Consider the following 18,774-nt stretch of genomic DNA (forward strand, 5'->3'; position numbering starts at 1 on the left):
ATAATGGAAAATGAAAGCGCCCAGCTCAAAAACGAATAAATCCAAGGCATTTGCTCGTGGGAGGGGCCAGGATTCGTAGTGCACTGGTCCCCCTCACATGCCAGGACACCAACCGGGCACCCTAGGGGACACTTTTACAAAAACAAAAAAAAAAGGTAAAAGAGCTCCCAGGTGCATAGCACCCTTCCCTTGTGTGTTGAGCCCCCCAAATCCCCCTCAAAACCCACTGCCCACAAGTCTACACCATTACTATAGCCCTAAGGGGTGAAGGGGGGCACCTACATGTGGGTACAGTGGGTTTGGGGGGTTGGACGACTAATAAGCATTAAGCAGCACAATTGTAACAGGTAGGGGGGGATGGGCCTGGGTCCACCTGCCTGAAGTCCACTGCACCCCCTAACAACTGCTCCAGGGACCTGCATACTGCTGCCAGGGAGGTGGGTATGACATTTGATAGTGAAAATAAAAAGTTGTGAAATCATTTTTTTGTGGTGGGAGGGGGTTAGTGACCACTGGGGGAGTCAGGGGAGGTCATCCCCGATTCCCTCTGTGGTCATCTGGTCATTTAGAGCACTTTTTTGGGACCTGTTCGTGTGAAAAAAGGGTCCAACAAAAGTGTCCTAAATGTTCGCTACAAACGCCTTTATTTTTTCGATTATCGCCCTAACGCGTACATCTCTCCTCGGCCGATAACCACGCCCCAGTTCCACCATCGCCACACCTCTGACACGCCCCCATCAACTTTGTCTGCATCCGCGACGGAGTGCAGTTGAAAACGTCCAAAATCGGCTTTCGATTATACCGATTTATTTGTTTTTGTGAGATAAACGTCTATCTCCCGATTTGGGTCGAAATCTAGGCGTTTTTCTCTTTCAATTATAAGGTGGATAGGCATGCTCGTTTTTTGGAAGTACAGAAACAACTCCATCCTGATAGACAATGCCTTGGCCTTGAACTTGCAGACTACTGCAATGGAATTTATGCGGGATGCAAAGAACAAATCATAAAGAAACTTCAGACCGCTCAAAACACAGCAGCCAGGCTTATATTTGGAAAAACGCATTTTGAATGTGCCAAAACCCTCCAAGAAAAACTGCACTGGCTCAAAATCAAAGAACGTATTGCTTTCAAAATCTGCACCCTAGTTCACAAAATTATTTACGGCGAAGCCCCGGGATACATGACAGACCTCATAGACCTGCCAACCAGAAACACAAGATCAGCACGAACATACCTAAATCTCCACTACCCAAACAGGGCCGTGCCAAGGGTCTGTGTCCCCCCCCCTGCAGAAGATCAGTGCCCCCCCCCCCCGCAGACAAACAGTTGGGGCGCGCGCACCCCCTCCCCCCCCCCGTGAAAATGATCGCTGCCCTCCCATCCACGCTCCTCTCTCCCCTACCCTCCCGCTCCCATGTCCCAACTGCCCGCCCTCTTCTCCCCCCCCCCCTTTCCTTGACGTCAGAAGAAGGCGGAACACTGAGCGAAGGGAAGACTAGTAGAGACGTCGGGAGTGCTGCCTCCTTCACTGACACTGCGCCTTCGCTGCCGGACGGAGGTAAATTTAAAAGGGATCTTGTTGGGGGGGAGAAGAGGGCGGGCAGTTGGGACATGGGAGTGGGAGGGAGAGGACGGCGCCCTCCTGCCATGCTTACCTCGCTTACCGTGTTGGCACGGCCCTGTACCCAAACTGCAAAGGACTCAAATACAAATCAACGTATGCATCCAGCTTCTCCTATCTAAGCGCACAAGTATGGAACACACTGCCAAAAGCCGTAAAAACAACGTTTGACCACCTAAACTTCCGGAAATCACTAAAAACATACATGTTCAAAAAAGCATACCCCACCGACCCAACATAAAAGCCTGAATACCTGCAACACAACGAAACCAAAGAACGTAATGGACATACTTAACTCTTCCTCTCTAAGATCCCCCAATGTGTCTATCACACATGAACCTTATTCTACCACAATATCACCTTGTATTTGTTCATACCGAAATCGGCGAAAGCCGATACAGTACCATGTAAGCCACATTGAGCCTGCAAATAGGTGGGAAAATGTCTGATACAAATGTAACAAATAAATAAATATAATAAAACTTGAACGATCAACAGATACAAGGTGGAGCTCAAAATCTGGCTCTGTGAAAAAATTATTGATGCTTTTTGATGTTATTCTTGAAGTACTTGCTGAATTTTCAAATGCTGCTGGACAGACAAAACTAGATTTCATATCTCTTCTACATCAGATAGAGACAAAGAAATTCTTATTTCTGGCAGTTACATTTGGGAAATTATTTGAAAGCAGTGGTTTTGCCACGAAAGGACTACAGAGCGCCATGTTGTCTTTAACAGATTGCATTAATCTTATAGAATATCTAAAAGAAGCTTTTGTTCAGTTTAGGGAGAACACATCAAATGACTTTGATAAAGTTCTTAAGTTAACAGAGGATCTCATGGAGAAATATGATATTGAAAATTGGGATGTTTCTTCCTCTCGAAAGACAAAGCTGCTCCTCTTTCTCTTTCTGTTCACATATTCAACAGACTGCTAAATCCTGCTGTTTCTTTCTCTATAACATCACCAAAATTTGTCCCTTCCTTTCTGAGAACACTACCAAAACCCTTATCCACACTCTTATCACCTCTCGCTTAGACTATTGCAACTTGCTTCTCACAGGTCTCCCACTAAGCCATCACCCCTTCAATCTGTTCAAAACTCTGCTGCACAACTTATATTCTGCCAGTGTCACTATGCTCACATTAGCCCTACCTTAAGTCACTTCACTGGCTCCGTATCCATTTCCGCATACAGTTCAAACTCCTCTTATTGACTTACAAGTGCATTCACTCTGCAGCTCCTCAGTACCTCTCCACTCTTATCTCTCCCTACACTCCTCCTCAGGAACTCAATTCATTGGGTAAATTTCTCTTATCTGCAGGGCCACCAAGAGACTGGGCCGGGCCCGGGGCAAGGCCGCCCCCCCCGAGGTCGTCGTCATCACCGCCGCCCCCCTTCCACCCGCCCCCTCCATCCACCACTGGGCTGGGCCCCCTGAATTCAAATCATAGCACCTCACCTCGACCTCGTTCTGTGTGAAAGAAGCGCAGCAGCGGCAGTCTGCAGATCCCCTCCCTTCAGGCCTTCCCTCCCTGTGTCCCGCCCTTGCACAAGTTATGTCAGATGAGGGCGGGACACAGGGAGGGAAGGCCTGAAGGGAGGCGATCTGCAGACTGCCACTGCTGTGCTTCTTTCACACGGAGCGAGGTCGAGGTGAGGCGCTATGATTTGAATTCAGGGGGGCCCGGACCGGTGGTAGACGGAGGGGGGCAGGTGGAGGGGACTGTGGCGCCGGGCCCCCCTTGGAGGCCTGGGCCCAGGGAATTTTGTCACCCCTGCCCCCCCCCCCCTCTCGGCAGCCTTGCTTATCTGTACCCTTCTTTTCCACTGTATGCCTAGAACAGACTTCCTGAATCAGTACATCAAGCTCAAGCTCTGGTCATCTTCAAATCTAGGCTAAAAGCCATGTGCTGAAGCCATCTTGCACCAGCTCGCAAGAGCCAGTTGTTTTTTTTTTTTTTACTTTGTGAGCCGGTTGTTGCGCCAGGTCAGCTGGGGCAGGAGTGATCCTCCTATGCTCCTGCCTATGCAGTCGCTACTCTCCATACTGAAAAGGTGACTGCTAGAATGGGTGCCAGAGCTGGTGGTTGGGAGGCGGGGCTAGTGCTGGGCAGACTTATACGGTCTGTGCCGGGGCTGGTGGTTGGGCGGCGGGGATAGTGCTGGGCAGACTTATACGGTCTGTGCCAGAGCCGGTGGTGGGAGGCGGGACTGGAGGTTGGGAGGCAGGGATAGTGCTGGGCAGACTTATACGGTCTGTGCCAGAGCTGGTGGTGGGAGGTGGGGCTGGTGATTGGGAGGCAGGGCTAGTGCTGGGCAGACTTACACGGTCTGTGCCAGAGCCGGTGGTGGGAGGCAGGGATAGTGCTGGGCAGACTTATATGGTCTGTGCCAGAGCCGGTGGTGGGAGGCGGGGCTGGTGGTTGGGAGGCGGGGATAGTGCTGGGCAGACTTATACGGTCTGTGCCAGAGCTGGTGGTGGGAGGCGAGGCTGGTGGTTGGGAGGTGGGGATAGTGCTGGGCAGACTTATACGGTCTGTGCCAGAGCCGGTGGTGGGAAGTGGGGATGGTGGTTGGGAGGCGGGGATAGTGCTGGGCAGACTTATACGGTCTGTGCCAGAGCCGGTGGTAGGAGGCGGGGCTGGTGGTTGGGAGGCGGGGATAGTGCTGGGCAGGCTTATACGGTCTGTGCCAGAGCTGGTGGTGGGAGGCGGGGTTGGTGGTTGGGAGGTGGACAGACTTATACGGTCTGTGCCCTGAAGAGGACAGTACAAATAAAAAAGTAGCACATATGAATTTAACCATGACTATCTTACTCAACACCCTCACTTATCACCCCTACCACTGCAATTTCCCCACCCCTAGCTGTCTGTTCATCTGTCCAATTTAGATTGTAAGCTCTGTTGAGCAGGGACTGTCTTTTCATGTTAATTTGTACAGCGCTGCGTAAGTCTAGTAGCGCTATAGAAATGTTTAATAGTAGTAGTAGTAGTAGTAATATGAAGTTATCTACTTGGGCAGACTGAATGGACCGTGCAGGTCTTTTTCTGCCGTCATCTATTATGTTACTATAAGTTTCAGTGGAGACTGCATGGGCAGAAGCATAGGAGGATCGCTCCTGTGCCAGATGACTGCTGGACCACCACGGAGGCAAGGAAGGGACTTATTTTTCCTCATTCAAACAGGAGTTTGGGTTGGTGGGTCCAAGAGTGAGCACAGCCTTGTTCAACAGGAATGCTAGAGGCTGTGGACGAAAGAATAGGATCCGCGGTGTCGTTCACATGTGAACTTGTTGCTTTCATTTGCAGACGTTTAGTCATAGTTTGCGGAGCGATGTGTTTTTGGCCTGTTTTAAGCCAGTGTTGGGGACTGTTAAGCCAGTTTTAGCTAGGAGGTGATGGAGTTGCTTGTGTACCTGGAAGCAGTGGGACATTGTTAGCTTTACAGTCATTGGTGGAATATGATCGGGCGCACATTTTACATAAGTACATAAGTAATGCCATACTGGGAAAAGACCAAGGGTCCATCGAGCCCAGCATCCTGTCCACGACAGCGGCCAATCCAGGCCAAGGGCACCTGGCAAGCTTCCCAAATGTACAAACATTCTATACATGTTATTCCTGGAATTTTGGATTTTTCCAAGTCCGTTTAGTAGCGGTTTATGGACTTGTCCTTTAGGAAACCGTCCAACCCCTTTTTAAGCTCTGCTAAGCTAACCGCCTTCACCACTTTCTCCGGCAACGAATTCCAGAGTTTAATTACACGTTGGGTGAAGAAAAATTTCTCCGATTTGTTTTAAATTTACTACACTGTAGTTTCATCGCATGCCCCCTAGTCCTAGTATTTTTGGAAAGCATGAACAGACGCTTCACATCCACCTGTTCCACTCCACTCATTATTTTATATACCTCTATCATGTCTATCATTTTCTTCCTTTACTTGGTTACTTCGAACTTCCATTTTTTTTTTGAACTGGTAGGCTGCCTGGTTCTTAGTTGGTTTTGTATCCTGTCGTGAGCAGCGCCAGGGTTTGGGCTTACGGGGTGATAAACGTTGCAGTTTTGTTTTTCATTCTTTCCACTCTTACGTTTGAGAGCTGGAGCCAGGTAGAAAGTGTTAGGTTATTTTGGAGATGTTAATCGGCTACTGGCAGTATTTTCTCCTTAACAGAATGTTGCTTTAGAAAGCATAAGAATGGCGAGAATAGGGAACATGTGTATTTGGGATTCTTTTTCTTCTTGAAAACTTAATTTTTACCTGTGGTTTCATACTTCGAGGAATGGCTTTTAAGTTACTGTAAATATATGTAATATTCCATAACTAACTTTAATTCTCTGGTATGAATTTGGTTGTGCAATGATTGTAATCATATGAAATATCAAGGTTTCTGGTGCATTTTTCATAAGATTTTGCTGATACCAACAAACCTAGATACAGACTAAAAGGCTTACAAATATTGCTCATGTTATGTGTTAATATTTTATACTTGTTGGGAAAAGCTGTTTTATTAAACTATCTAGTGCCATTCTGTTTTGTAATATGTATTGTAGTAGAGGTACAGGTTGATTAAGTGAAAATACTGGAATTCTTTTTCTTTATGTAGAAATTTAATTTTAAGAAGCAGAGTTCCAGCATCAATGAGTTTGTCAAACCTCTGCTGTTCTTGTATTTTGTGCTGTGCACCTTGAGCAAGAATTAACTTTTGTTATTTTAGTACGTTTTTTTCCAATGGAAATCCAAGGATACATTAACAACTTGCTGATGTAGTGGAGAAAACAATAATGGTGCAGTTTTAGCATTTTGAGTTTAAAAGATATTGAGTATATCGCAATATGACTTTGGAAATTAGTTGTCCAAAGCTGCAGCTCGCTTGGTTGATCATAAACCTTATAACCAACATCAGTAAACAGATAACTTCAGTAACTATGTCATGTTTTATAACTTATCTTTTCTAATTTTGTATTTAGCGGGTGTTTTGTATCAGTTGAGGGCAGAAGCGGAGCCAGGTTGACGGCGCGGGGGGAGCGAAAGCGGCGCAACAGCGTACTCCAGCTGGCGCCAGCGCACATTTTCAATGAAACACGACGAGAAAAAAATAGGTGCCAGCACCGGCAGAACTCCAGTTGTCTCTATCATTAGTGCGTGCTAAAAAGTTAGCGCACCTACAGCGCAGCTTAGTAAACAGGGCCCATAGGTTGGCTACAGAAACAAGAGTGTGGCAAAAATCAACCAAGGCATTCTGTGAAAATCAAATGACCATTTGGAAATTACAGTAAAGAATGTTGTATGTTTTAATATTATTTGTAAATTGGTTGCTGCCTGCACATTTCTGAGTCCTTTTACTAAGGTGTGCTGAATAATGGCCTGTGGTAGTATAGACGCATGTTTTGGGCGGGCGCAGAATCATTTTTTCAGCGCACCTGCAAAAAATGCCTTTTTAAATTTTTTTTCCGAAAATGGACATGCGGCAAAATGAAAATTGCTACGTGTCCATTTTGGGTCTGAGACCTTACCACCAGTCATTGACCTAGCGGTAAAGTCTCACGTGGTAACCGGGCGGTAATGACCTACGCGCGTCAAATTCCATTTGGATTGTGCCCAATACGTTCATCCAAAAATAAAAATAACTTTTTGGATGCGCCTAATGGATGCGCACCAAAAATGAAATTACCGCAAGAGCCACATGGTAGCCGGGCGGTAACTCCATTTTGTCACACACAGACGCTTACGTGGCTTTAGTAAAGGGCCCCATCATTTGTACCAATAGACAGTTACGCCCATATCTACGGGTGAGTTTTTTTTTTTTTTTACAGAGAGAGAGCCTGTTTAACTTTTACCAGCACACCACTGCTAAAAGCCCACCTTTTTGAGGTTGCTTTTAACTCCATCCTAACTCTCACTCCTATTCACTTGTTCAGTACCCATGTCTGTTTTATAGTTCCCACCTTAAATAATTCCCTTATCCATTATTTGTCCTCTTTGTCTGTCTTGATTAGATTGTAAGCTCTGTTGAGCAGGGACTGTCTCTTACATGTTCAGCGTACAGCGCTGCGTATGTCTAGTAGCACTATAGAAATGATTAGTAGTAGTAGGGTCAGACCAATGGCCCATCTAGCCCTGAATCCTGCTTCCAACAGTGGTCAATCCAGGTCACAAGTATTTGGCAAAATTCCAAATAGTAGCAACTTTCCATGCTATCGATCCCAGGCAAACAGTGGTGTCCCCCATGCCTATCTCAATAGCAGACTATGAACTTTCCTCTAGGAACTTGTCCAAACCTTTTTTAAACCCAGATATGCTAACTGCTAAAACCACATCCTCTGGCAATGAGTTTTAGAGCTTAACTATTCTTTAAGTGAAAACATATTTCCTCCTATTTGTTTTAAAAGTATTTCCATGTAACTTCATTGACTGTCCCCTAGTCTTTGTACTTTTTGAAAGAGTGAAAAATCGATTCACTTCTACCCATTCTACACCACACTGGATTTTGTAGATCTTTATCATATCCCCCCCTCAGCTGTCTCTTTTCTAAGCTGAAGAGCGCTAACCTCTCTAGCCTTTCCACCTATGAGGAGAGTTCCATCCCCTTTATTATTTTGGTCATCCTTCTTTGAACCTTTTCTAATTCTGCTGTATCTCTTTTCAGATACGGCAACCAGAATTGAATGCAATATTCAAGGTGAGGTCACACTATGGAGCAACACAGAGGCATCATAAGATGCACATTTATAATGAATGCTTGAAAAAAAAAACATGAGAAAAACATTAAAAGATCAAGAAAAATTTGCAAATGAACCAGATTTATTTTTAATGGCTGTGCATATGCCTATTCTTGGAGAATATGGAGTATGGTGTTATAGAAATGGAAGATCAGGGTGATTGTTTTTTTTTTTAATTGAGATTCTGTCCAGTCCTATGGAGAATCCAAACATCACTCCCACATAAAAGAATTTGTTGAATAAATCTATTATTTATAATGACAGTTTTATTGGGTGCCGAAACTGGCTAGGAGGAGTTATGCATAGAAGGCCCTGAAGACTTTTTCGTGCAGTCTCATATATAGATAATTTAAAAGTAGGTAGGGGATGGACTGTGATATGGTGGTGGTGGTGGGCATGATCTGCAGAAACATCCTTTTGGGGTTTTTTCCCCCCCTTTGAAGCCTTGCTTGCCCCCTGCTGCCAACACAAATATTTCTGTCTCGTGTGTGGTAACGTGGATGCACTAACTGGTTAGTGTAGGAATACCACTCTCTGCCCCTGATATGCTACCTCAAAAAGAATTTAGAAACATTTTTAGCATGTTGTCAGTGCATGCAGATTTCTAAGCAGTCAATCCTTTTACTATGCTGCGGTAAAAAGGGCCCTGTGTTAAAATTAGAACAAAATGAATATTATTACAGATGATTAATATCGAGATTGTTGTTTTCCCAGAGTTCCGGGTATGACTCCTAAAGTTTTTTCCTCTGAAATGATTCCTCTTAGTATATTTATTCAAAAGGAGTGAAGCCTGTGAGACTGGGATTATCTTAATCAGTGGGAATTGAATTAGAGACTCAAGTGTTTGTATTGCTAAATAATTTCTGGTTTTAAAAGAGAAAAAATAAAATCAGTTGTATCATTTATATCATATGCTATGAGTGTGGGTGCTATGAGTACAGGGGCTAAGAGGGCAGGTGCCATTTAAGTGGGGGAGGGGACAACAATTTAATTAACAAGTAAAATGTTGTTAACAATATTTTTGATTGTTGGTTTACTGTGATGGGATCATTGCTTTATAAAAGTACTGAAGTAAAAAGTAAAAGTGCTGGCTTCAAAAGTAGCAAAGTAAAAGTAGAAAGTCTTGTCCAAAAAAAAAAAAAAATAACTCAAGTAAAAGTACTAAACTATAACCTCTTAAAATTACTTTTTTATTACAAAGTAAACAGCATTCTTAATAAGTTGGACACGTAATTATTTTAGTCCATCTCATTGGATTTTTTTTATATCAAATACTGACTTAAGTCCCAACTGTAACTGATGTTCAAAATGGTCATCGGTCATTTTACCTCTATTTGGACTAAATAACTGTCCTACTGTTCTTCTTCGTTGCTTGGCTACAGCAGGCCACCATGTGCAAAGGGAAAGCACATGGGCATAGGTGCGTGTTTCTGGAAAAATCCACATAGAGGGTGAGGACTAAATTTTCCAAGTGATGTCAGACGCCACCTTGCATCTGATTGAGCCTGAACTTCCAGTCCCAGCTCAGCTAGAGGGGGAGAAGCAGAGGTAAATACCTTTTACTTCTTGAATTAATACTTCTTTACTAACTATAAAAGTACAGCTTCAATGTAAAGAGTTACAATACTTAAATACAATTGTCAGTACTTTTAAATATAATGAGTTACATTTACTTTGCCATAGTTTTTACTTGTAATGAAGTAACTGTACTTCGTTATTACCCAACCCCGTTGGTATATTGGTTTAATCATGTATGGATAATGAATGTGATTATATTTTAGGCATAATAAGCCTAGTTGGGCAGACTGGGTGAACCATATCGGGATTTATCTGCAGAGGAACTATGGGCAGTAGAAGGAACACAAAGATCCCACAAGGTGAGTAGAGTCAAAACACAAGGAGTGGGAACTGGATCAGGCTCTAAAAACAGACTCTGGAAGCCAAAGCAAAGTTATAGATATTTATTAAATCTGATTTGACACGGTACCATGTTTTGGCACCTATATGCCTGCTTCGGGAGTCTTGATATGTATGCTGATGTTCACATGTGTCCTTGGTAACACGTCTTGTAAAATAGACTTAAGTTGGTCATTTACTATGGGCCCGATATTCAGCCGGTGGCGGGCAACACATTTTCTGTCCGTCGCCAGAGTTAAACCCGGATATTCAATGCTGGGTCATATCCAGCAACTGGCATTCAATATCCGGGTTTAATTTTGGCTGCTAAACAGTTAAACAGCTATGCTGATACTCAGCTCTACCTTGTTAACATTTTAGTGGCAATTTTAGCGGCCTATTTTGACTGCTCAACATAGCCAGTTTGGTTCTGACTATCTGTGCCTAACCTGCTACGTCACGCAAAATAGCCTATTAGCCGCTAACCGGGATATTCAGTGGAAAATAACCTGTTATCTCATGCTGAATATCTGTGGTTAGACATGTAAACACTATTTAATCAGCCAGGAGCCATTTCTGGATGGTTATATAGTTTTAAATATTGGGGGGGGGGGGGGGGTATGTTACTGTGGATAACTTATCTAGTTAACTATAGTTGAATATTAATTGGACTACTGCACGTAGAACCCTTGAGTGAAAAATGTTTAGAAACAAAGGTCAAGGGATACAGGTTGCCTACAACATAACAGAAGAGCAGAGAAGTTGTTTTCTGATAACTGAAAACTGTAACTAGAGCAGCTGAATACTCCGGCCTGTCAAACACAAACAAGAAATTCCTGATCCACAGTGTGTCAATAGTGCATTCCATCACACATTTTATTAGGACAAAGAAAACAAAATGATGGTTTATCACTAGCCAAACCTAGGGTTGCCCTGCTGACCAGACAGAACAAACCCCACCATGCACACACTAAGAGGGCAATTCTATAGCCGGATGCCTGCAGTTACACACCACTTGAGTGCATAAATGTACAGAATTCTAGCATTTATGTGTGTAACTGGCAGCCAGTGGCGTAGGCAAGGGTGGGCCCAGGCCCACCCAGTAGCAGCACATCTATGATGTGGCTGGCAGGGATCCCCAAGCCCCAACCGTTGAAAACTCCCAGCAACTGTCCTGCCTGCATACCTTGTAATTAGCATATTTTCTCCTGCAGTGAGCAGCGACTGATACATACTGCCAGGGCTTTTTTTGAGGGGGTACTTGGGGGTACTGAGTACCGGCACCTTTTCCATTGTCTGCTAAAATTGGCCCATGGTCCCCAAGTTTTAATGAAAGAGCTCAGGCTCTGCACACCAATTCTGCCTTGTCACAGGTTCTGTGACTGGTTGCAGGGGGCCTGGCTATTGTGGGGTGGGTCCTTCATTAATTTTTATTTATTTATGCAGAACATTTATACCCCGCTTTATACCACTGAAAGCGGCCTCAAAGCGGCTTACAATGAACTGATGAAACAATACAATGACAGTAGAGAGGGTAGAAGGAACAGAGGAAGAAGGGAGGGGAAGGGAAGGGAAGGAAAGGGAAAAGAGTCTAAAATGGACTGTGGAAATCCAGACGCTAGGATGATCACCCCACCCGTGAAGAGTGGCCTAGCATTTGAGTACTGGCACCTTTTTTGCTAGAAAAAATGCACTGCATACTGCTCACACAGGCCCCACAGCCTTCCCTCTGATGTATTCCTGCCTAAGTGGAAACAGGAAGTTGCATCAGAAAGAAGGCTGTGGGGTCAACATGAGCAGGGTGTATTAGTAGCTGCTTGCTACTGGTGTAAATCTGCTATTTAAAAGGTATGCAGGGGAGAGGGGGATGTTTGAGGGACCATAGGGCATTCAGGCGAGAGAGGGAGAGACCATTTGTGGGACAAGGCGGAGTTCTGCCCACCCATCTTGGGCCCAGGCCCACCCAAAATTGGGTGTCTGGCAGCAGAAAAACTAAGCACTATTTTGTAAGGATGTGCATTAGTGGCACAGCGTGTAAATGCAAAGGGGCATACACATGGGTAAAACATAGGAGAAGCAGGTGCAGGGCTGCCAGTTGTGTACACAGCTTACAGAAAACTGTCATTTACGTGACCACAACTATGCCAAGTCTATGGTGTATCTCTTATATCAGGGTGCACAGACGCTGAGTTACAATAGCATTCTGTAACAGAACCAAGATACCCAGATGCTGGTATAGAATAGGCTTCACTGTGCAGCATTGGGGCACCTCAAAGGAGGTCCCCACTTATAAAATTGTCCCCTGTTTTTTTGGATCCTGTTCTATTAAGAAGGAGCCTGCTTTTCTTTATACTATACTAGCATAGCAGGTCAAAAATGCACTTATATTTTAGGTACAATCTCTTGAATGCTTGTGCCTAGATTTAATTTTATAATGCATGCATGTATTTTTTTTTATTTTTGTTACATTTGTACCCCGCGCTTTCCCACTCATGGCAGGCTCAATGCGGCTTACATGGGGCAATGGAGGGTTAAGTGACTTGCTCAGGGTCACAAGGAGGTACCTGAAGTGGGAATTGAACTCAGTTCCCCAAGACCAGAGTCCACCACCCTAACCACTAGGCCATACTCCACCCATATGAACACCCTCCCGAAAGAACATGCCATTGAATTATTGCCATGCACTTACAGAATAACATATAGCTGGAAAATGGTAATTTACACATGTTTATATCAACATAATGCCTATACAGGTGGCTTGAATACCAGTGGCTTCTTACAGGGGGGAATTCATCAAGCGGCGTTAGGGCTTTGTCATGTTGGTTGGCCCTTAACACGACTTAAACAACCCTAATGCTGTTTTTCTAAAAATACCATGGCAATGCAAAATATGCAAATGCATGTTTGAACCTCATTGCTATGCAGATACCCTAACGCGACTAGTGATGATACACCACAAGTTGCTTTAGGGCCTACAAAGCAAGATAAAATAGCCCTAGCTTTTTGCTGGCATTATTGTACCATCTGAGAGCATCAGGACACAAAGCTGTGGCCTGATGCTCTTGGCCTGCAGCTCTGGGTATTCCCCCCCCCCCCCCAACTTAACCCTTCCCCCCCGACGTAAGGTTCCCCTCCATCATGGCCACCTTACCAGTCATTTGTGGTCCGGGGAGGAGCCATCTAGGGGGTTGGTTTGAGGGTCCAGGGGTGGTTTGGGTAATCTGTAAGGGGGATCATCTGTGGGGGGTGGTCTGGGGGGGGGGCTCTTCAGGCAGGAGTGATGTGCAATCATTCCTGCCCACTCCAGGTACCATCTTCCAAATGTCATACTAGTGTTAGTCTTGCAGGTTGCTGAATCCAGCAGGACATCAAGGTGCAGTAAAGGGTGAACTTTTACCACACTTTGATGTATTCCATCCTAAATGTTCTAGTATTTTGTAAACAGCATTGAAACCAGCAATGGCCCATGAGGTATATCAAGCTGTGGTAAATAAATAGTGGAGAATATGAAAGGAAGGCATTTAGATTTTCTTCTTTAATTGGTAATAGCTCCTCATTATCAACAAAGATTCAAATGATACAGACAATGGGTTTTTCTTTTACACTGTATGGATGCAAAAGTTGGACCATGAAAAAGCAGGATGCAAAGAGTATTGAGGCATTTGAGTCATGGTGCTGCAGATGACTGTTAAGAATACCATGGACATGCAAGAAATCGACAGATATGTCCCTGACCAAATAAAACCCAAATTCTTACTAGAAGTTCACATGACTAGACTGAAACCAGTGTGTTTTTTGTAAACAAAAAGGTGCCCGTACTCAAATGCAAGGCCACCCTTTAGAGGTAAGGTGATCACTGAGGGACCCACCCCATAATAGGCAGAGCCCCTGCAACTAGTCACAGAATCTATGACAAGGCAGAATTGGTGAGTAGGGTGTGAGCTCTTTCATTAAAACCTGGGGACAATGGGTCAATTTTAGCAGGCAATGGAAAAGGTGCCGGTACTCAGTACCCCCCAAGTACCCCCTCAAAAAAAGCCCTGACTGAAACTATCATATTTCAGCATATTTTGTGATGGCCAGTGTCCCTAGAAAAAGCAATTATACTAGGAAAGGTTTAAGGAAAAAGAGAGCATGGAAGACTGGCAATAAGATGGATTGACAGAAGCACAACAACAATGAATAATACTCCATTAAAAAGCCTCTGCACACAAACAGAAGACAGATCTGGAGAAAGTCAGTCTATTTGGTCACCAGGACATGGCTTCAATTAATGGCAATTAATCTGGCAACAGCTCCTCTGGGTTCTCTTCAGATTTATTTTTTTATTTATTTATGCATTCTTGTATCCCACTGTTATACTTCTAATGGCTTTTGGTATTGAGTTCCACCATTTGGAACCCAGGTAGCTGAATCTTGCTGTGTAAATGGTTATGTTTCTGCAGTTGGGTAGATGGAGAAGTAGGTAACTTCTGGATTCCAGATTTGCATTTCTTGGAGATAATTCAATCAGATCTTGCATGTATTCTGCTGCCATTCCGAATAGTATCTTGAAAATGAGGGTGCTGGCTTTGAAGATTAGTGTTGCCTTGATTGTCAGCCAGTGTAGTTTTTCGAGTAGTGGAGCTGATCTTTCGTATTTCAACTTTTTGAATATTAGTCTCCCTGCTGTGTTTTGGATGGTTTGTAGTGTTTTTAGTATGTTTTCCTTGCACCCTATGTATACTGCATTGCAGTAGTCTAGGTGGGATAGTATCATCACTTGTACCATTATCCTGAATGACTGTCTGGGAAAGAAGTCTCTTACCCTTCTTAGTTTCCATAGCATTCTGAAATATTTTGATGTTACCGCTGACATTTGGTTTTCCAATGATAGATGTTTATCTAGGATGATTCCCAGTATTTTTAGTTGTGTTTCGATTTTGTATGTTTGATTGTTGATTGCGAATTTATGGTAGGTTGTAGGGTTATATGGGTTGGTTAGAACTTATATCAATCATTATTCTGCTTTAAAGCACCTACATCACGGCACCAATTTATTGAATTACTGCCTAATGAACCCTATTACCAAACTGCAGTAAAAAGTGACCTTAGAACAATCTTACACGGGCCATTCCTACATGCTAAGGGCCATTTGTACCGCAGGGGTAAAATGGCCGATTTTTCTATTTGCAGTATTAATGGTCATGTGCTAATTTTCCCATTAGCACATGAGCCCCTACTGCCATCGATTAGTGCAGAGCACACCCACTCTGTGACCCTGGACCCTCAGGGGTAGCACATGTTGATCCCAAAACTACAGTGAATGCCTGAGCGCACTTCACAGTAAAGCAATTTTTTTGCTGTGGTAAGCACACATTAGTGCTTATCACAGCTTAGTAAAAGGACCCTTAAGTGTTCTGTGGGGCTCTGGGGTATGAAACCGCAAGCAGGGAAGCCCCCCCCCCTTTAATCACATATGTTAATGAAGTGTCACCACCCCTGAAATGCCCCCTTTTTCAGATGGACAATTTTGTCCATATATCCAAAATTATCTCTTCATGGGGCCCAGATTTTTTTTTTTCAATAGAAGAACTTATGCCCCTCTACCAACTACATATCTGCTTTTGATGGATGATCTCCCAATCTTTTCCAAGCTGTTAAATCAATTAGAAGGTATCTTTTACATTAGGTTCAGAAAACAGTATGAGACCCTAAGTGTTCAACAGTTGCTAATCTACACAACAATTCATCCTCAAGTTCACATTATGAATGTTTTGTCTTTGAATTTGCCATTTGGGCTGCTGTACTAATAAAATCAATGAGTCTAGTCATCTGTGAGATTGAAAAATGATACTGCACTACCTTTATAACTCTGGGTTATATAAAACTAGTTAAACTTATACCAGATAAGGCTGGATAAAGTAAACAATGTCACGAATGATTAGCCAAGCTGAACCCAGTTTTCAATAACAACAATGCCTTTTATTTGGAAACTTTGCTAACGCCCTAGAAAATTTGGAGTGTGACTGCAGTTAATGTGGGGATTTGCTCCTGACATTCACCGGAATTTGGAACAGGCTGGAAGGCAGTCACCCTTTTGCAAACACTGCAGCTTTAGCAGGGTCAGCACATGCTGTTTAGTGGAAGAGAAAAAGCAGTCTCAACATCTATCTGTCTCATGCTTCGAGGTCCTCCCAGATGCAAACTTTGTTTTCTGTCCCTGCAGCAGCTGCTGCTGGACACAGTCTGGGAAATTGAAGGGCAGGATGAGGAAGAAGATGGAGAATTTTTTATCCTGTAGAATGGTGGTGACTGCTTCATATTAGCACAGAGCACTCCTACATCTGAGGAACCTTTGTCACAGGGCAGTCTACCACACCCCTTCTGATTTCCACTCCCTCCCCTTTCCTTTCATCCTCCTCCAGGCATCTGTCACTTTCTTTCTATCACTTCCTCCCCACCATACACACACAAACCTCCACTTCCTCCTCCAGAAATTCTCCTTTCTTCCTCTCAGCTTTCTACACAGGCGTCCATTCTCTAAAAGCCAGCCATAGCTGCCGAGAGGGGGGGTGTCAGGGGAGGCAAAATTCCCCGGCCCCGGACCTCCAGGGGGGCCCTCAGGCCGCGCGTGCTCAGTTTTGAGACTGTCTCATCAAAACCAGGAAAACATTACCCTAATGCTAATATTGTACTTAGTTTCTATTTTGTTGAAGAGCACCCTCAGATATTCCCACTATAATTAGCACACAGTATGTCTCTGTAGCTTAGTGGTGTAGCACTTCATTCATCGGGTTGCTCTGCTAAAAATCTCTTAAATTATCATTTTCACACTTGAGCCTGATGCTTCAATCTTACAGGTGGCTCCCTTAAGTTGGCTGTCCAACATAGGAGTTCTCCTTGGTAATTGAGGCGTTTTCCTCACTTAATCTGTGCATAACTCATAACTATCATTATTTGGATGTCAGTTATATACTTTAACATGTTAATAAGCTCATTTCCTATTCCCTCCCAATGCTCAGACAACAGCGCACAAAACAAAGCCACCTTACCGCTGTAAAAAATAACTCCAGCTCGGAGCAGGAGATAGGGGGTTTGAAGAGAAGATTTATCATGATTCTTTCTCCAAAATCTGCCAGTTTTTAGATAGTTTGACACAGAAGTAAGCCCGGGCAAGCCCCTAATATCCAGTAATGAGAAACAAATGTGCGCGAGTCTCAGCAAACCCGAAAGTGAACGCACACATTGGCGCCTGGTTCCTGCATTTAAATATAAGCCTTCCAAGTGGAAAAAAAAACACTGAAAAGCTTATATTTAAAGATACAGAAAACAGACACCAATGTGGCCTTCATGTTCGGGTTTGCCTGGCACATGCATATAGGAGCTGCACTTACTGCGCTAACTCTTCTAAGCATGCACCCAGTACATCCCCCCTCCTTGCTTGCACTTTAACATCATGCATTAAATTTGCATACCATTTCCTTTGAGCATTGGTGAATTAATTTTCTGCACTGTTCCAGCGGTATGTTTTCAGCACTATTGGCTTACCACAGGAGTTCTGAGTATCAGGGCACCAGATCTTCTGATATAGAAATCTCTCACCCCCCCTTTCACGGGTCCTTTTCTCTTACTTGGGATCTTTTAATTATGCAACTACTCTACATGTACACAGTCTGCGCCCTCCTTATGATACCAGGGCTGGCGTTGAGGGGTGGGGGGAAGACAAAGATAGCAGCTGCCTTGGGCCCCACAACTCTAGGGGGCTCTGCAGTTCAGGAAACTCTTACCCTTCTGCTCACCACAGTCCATATCATCTTCCCTTCCCCCCCATCGTCTAGATATTCTTTAAAAATCATTTTCTCTTCTCAGAGGAGTCCCAGCACGGCAGCTATTCTTACAAGCTGCTTGTGGCTGCCGCAAAGCATTTCCTCTGCCATGATCTGCCCCCTCTGACGTTACTTCTTGTTTCCGTCTGGATCACTACAGAGGGGAAACGTTTGTTGCAGCCGCAGTCGGCTTGTGAGAATGGCTGCCGCACTGGGGCCCCACTGAGGGCTGAATGGCCCATCCTAATGTATCACCCCCTCACTTCTGATTGAAATGTGTGGTAAACGCTGGTTTCTGTTTGCCTTTCTATGTAGTCGTGGCTCTGAACCCAGCTCCCAGAAGTGGAAGGAGAACAAATACACTAACCACGTCTCATGTCCTCAAAGGACACGAGAGGAAAAATAATCTATTTGTAGGGATTTCCCCTGATTTTGGCCAGAAACACAATAGACTCCTTTCCAGTTAAATAAAAAACATTTAATTGTAAATAATTTAATTGCATGCAACAAGTAATAATAGGGTTTTCCCCCTTTTGTGTTTCTAAACTGTATCAATAACTAAACATTCATGTTTCTACACAGAACACCACATTTCACAATATAACTTAGTAAACATTACAGGTTACACCTTTCCATGAGCCACCAATACTCAGACCAACTTTCAGGTAAGATTTTTTTCTTTCTCTGTCTCTTTTCTCCTTTAGGGATTTCTGTCACTTAGCTGTT

The sequence above is a fragment of the Microcaecilia unicolor genome, chromosome 1, assembly GCF_901765095.1.
Source record: "Microcaecilia unicolor chromosome 1, aMicUni1.1, whole genome shotgun sequence".
Lineage (NCBI taxonomy): Eukaryota > Metazoa > Chordata > Amphibia > Gymnophiona > Siphonopidae > Microcaecilia > Microcaecilia unicolor.